We start from the raw sequence: 3,520 nt of genomic DNA on the forward strand, positions 1-3,520 counted from the left end.
CTACTTGATTCATTTGTTTTTCACCCTCCTCCCTTATCAAGCTATAGAATATTTCCATAATTCTATGACTTTTCTGGATTTCTACCTTTTACAACGCAATGTTGATTGACAGGTTTCTCACGAGATTTGGGCCAGTTTTTTGTTTTGTTTTGTTTCTTTGAGACAGGGTCTCACTGTGTAGTCAAGTTGGGCTTGAACTCACTATGTAGCCCAGGCTGGCCTCACATTTGTGGTGATCCTCCTGCTTCAGCCTCTCAAGTGCTGGGATGACAGGCATGAACCACCATGCCTGGCTTTTACCAAGCCTTTCCTAATGGTTGTCCTAGATCTTCCCCAAAGATAGACAAATAATTTAGAGATCTCAAGAAGCAGGAAAGGGGTAACTGCAGGTGGGGATGTTCAATACTGAGCCACATATCATTTTCTGTTATCAGGAAGATGAATCCTTTTCTCTAATACCATCATGAGTCCCCTGGAACTGTTCTTAATCAGCTTCTGTGGACACAGCAAGTTTCTGGTGTGCACATGAAAGCATTACATCCTGCTTTCCACCCCTACTCTCCATAGGAAGTCTGAGGTAGAAATAGTTTGTCCTCATAGTTCCTGTGTCTTCTCATTCACTGTTGCCATTCTGATTCTTATTCCTTTTATACAATGCCTCCCTCTTCTTCTTTAAAAGCTTTCAAAATCTGATCACTTTTGTTTTTAAATTTCCCAATGATATGCTTTGGGTTGGTTGTTTTCTCATTCTTTTTGCTGGAAAACAGCATGTCCTTTTAATGTGAAGTCCTGGGCCTTCAGCTTTGGGAGATTTTCTTGTATTATATCTTTCATAGTTTCCTTCTCTCAATTATCCCTGCTTTCTCAATCAGGAACTCTTCTCAGCCAGATGCTGAACTTTCGGGATTAATCCCATGTCTCTCCTCTTTCTTTCATGCTTTTGGTATTTCTGTACTTTTGTTTTAATTTCCAACTATTTTTGTTTGTTTGTATGTCTTACTTTCGAAGATTTCTTCATCTTCAAGTTCCAAATTTACCATTCAATTTTACTTCAGCAATCGTATTTTAACTTCCCATAGCTCTAATTATCCTAACTCTGCTCTTTCCAGAACATCCTGTTCTTGTTTTGGTTTTGCACATATTATATCTTCTTGAACTCTCAGAATACAGTAATAAGAACTGCTCCCAAACTACTTTTTTTCACTTAATTCACATACTTGGTTTGCCATATGCTCTATTCATATGTCCATGATATTTGTGTGATTTTGTCCACTTAGGAAGAAGGAAATTTGTGTCATAATCAAAGAAACAATAATTCATTACTTTTTTGATAATGACTTTTTTTGTTGAGACAGGGTCTCGCTATGTAGTTCAGGCTATCCTTGAACTCACTGTGTTGCCCAGGCTGGCCTCCAACTTAGGGCAATCTTCCAAGTGCTGAGATTACAGGCATGTGCCACCACACCCAGCTGATAATGACTACTAAAAAGAAAGTACCTAAGTGCACAAGAAGCAAGCAAGCTTACCTCCATGGAGTCAGAGTATAAAATATATTCCCTGAGCACAGGTAGGAAGTCTTCTGTCATGTCATCTGTCAGCTCTTCCAAGGCTGTAGAGCAGTTCCCAATGCAAGCTGACACACCCTCCAGGGGTTCCACCAGCTCACCTTCTAAAGCACGCCATGTGGAGTACACAAGCCCATATTCGCTCAGCTCTACAAGATACTCTATGGCTGCAAACTCCAGAGGTTGACTCCTCAGCTTGTAGCCTCCAGTGACATGTTTTACCCACTCACCCACTCTGGTCACCAACGCTGTCCCCTGCTTCCTGTAGGCGCTTAGGTCCTTAGCAGTAAAAAAATGTTCATTGAAAGACAGGAAGGGATGATCTGTAATTCTTTTCAGGAATTTATCCAAAGCTTTTCTTCTGATCTCCACAAACTCTCCTGAAAAACGATCCTCGACACCTTTCACCACAAACTTCTCAGGAAGCGGGGGAATGCGATGGGTAGGCTTCAATTCTTCCAGTTTGCTCCTCAATCAATCAAAATCCTGGTATCTTCAATGAACAGAATATTCTGGCAAGTCAAATACCTCCCGAGTACTTTTGGTGCTGATGCTATACGTGATATAGGTCTCCATCATACAGACGTGGTTCTTTGGGTCATCAACCATGACAAAGAGATCTCTGGTCTCACCATCAATCTCATCGTCAAGCCGAAGTCCATTCAGAAGGCAAAGTGCCTGAGTGCCTGCTGGAGTGCCACCATTGGGTTAAACGAGATCCTTGTCACCGAAGCTGAGGGCCACGAGCAGGTCTGGGCTGGGCGTGCTGTGGCCGCCCACAGCCTCCTCGCTGCTGGAGGTGGCTAGCGGCATGTCGCGCAGGGAGTGGGGCCCCGAGGACAGCAGGGCCTTGGGGGTTCCGCCCGCTGTGGTTTGCGCTGCTGCTTCCTTCTGCTGCCAGCTCCCCACGCTGAGGCCCCGCAAGGCCCGCCGCTCAGCCCGAGAGGCCCTGTGATGGCCGGGTGGGAGCCTCCACCGCCGCCGCCTGTCAGCTCCTCATCCTGCCCGCTGGCTTGGCTTTTCTGCTCCGCGTGTCCAGGCTCTGCGCCTGAGCCCACCTCTGGTCCTTCAGCACCTTGGCCTTGGCTCCAGGCCTGCTCCGCCACTCCGCCACCCCTAGCGGCCCCCTAGATATCCTTTCTTTTTCTATTTCCCTTTACCATTTACCTTCTCTTCTTTCTCTTCCCTTCCTTTTACCATTTTCCTCCTATTTTCCATCTCTTATCACTCTTACCAGCCAGTCCCTCTCTCATCATCCCTCACCTTGTTGCAACATCTTCTAATTGGTCTTTCTGTTTTGGGTCTTGGTTGCTCAGTTTTTTCTCAATACAGCATATAAACGGATTCTTTTCAAAAGCAGGTTAATCGTGGCTAATCATATTATTTTACTCAAGACACTCTAATATATCCTCATCTAACCCAGAGTAAAGTCAAAGTCTTTACAATTACGTAAAGATCTGCCATGACTTGGCCTACCCCACCTGGTCAGTTCTACCACTGACCTCAGTTGCTATTCCAGGCACTCCAGCTACCTTCCTGATTGCCAGCAAACCAAGCACTGTACATTTCTACTGCAGGGACTTCGCACTGGCCATTTCTTCTTTCCAGAATCCTCTTCCAAATGAAGCTCTTACTTTCTTCAAGTTCTTGCTCAAACCTCTCTTTCACAATTAGACCACCCGTTTTGAGCACAATGCCCTCCTATTGCCTTCTTACCTCATTTTTTTCTTTTTTCTCATTGAATTCATTCCCTTTTAACATTATAGATAATTTGTTATCTGTCTCCTTCCAATACTACATAAATTCCATGGGGGTAGATAGTTTTGCTTCCAGGATTAAGAGAAGTGCCTGGAACAAAGTACTTAATAAATACAGTATTGGTTACTTATTAGAGTTCGTTAATTTTAGAAACAAAAAACTAGGGCCAGGGATGTAGCTCAGCAGTGCCATGCCTG

General features: G+C 44.3%; 1 pseudogene; it reads right to left on the reverse strand.

The window, feature by feature from the left end:
* Positions 1 to 1,388: 1,388 nt before the first annotated feature.
* Positions 1,389 to 3,286, reverse strand: LOC101709073 (sorting nexin-30 pseudogene; annotated as a pseudogene).
* Between the last annotated feature and the right edge of the window lie 234 nt (positions 3,287 to 3,520).

This window comes from Heterocephalus glaber, unplaced genomic scaffold, assembly GCF_053883595.1.
Source record: "Heterocephalus glaber isolate CG9 unplaced genomic scaffold, H.glaber_assembly_v1.0 deba00000122, whole genome shotgun sequence".
NCBI classification, from domain to species: domain Eukaryota; kingdom Metazoa; phylum Chordata; class Mammalia; order Rodentia; family Bathyergidae; genus Heterocephalus; species Heterocephalus glaber.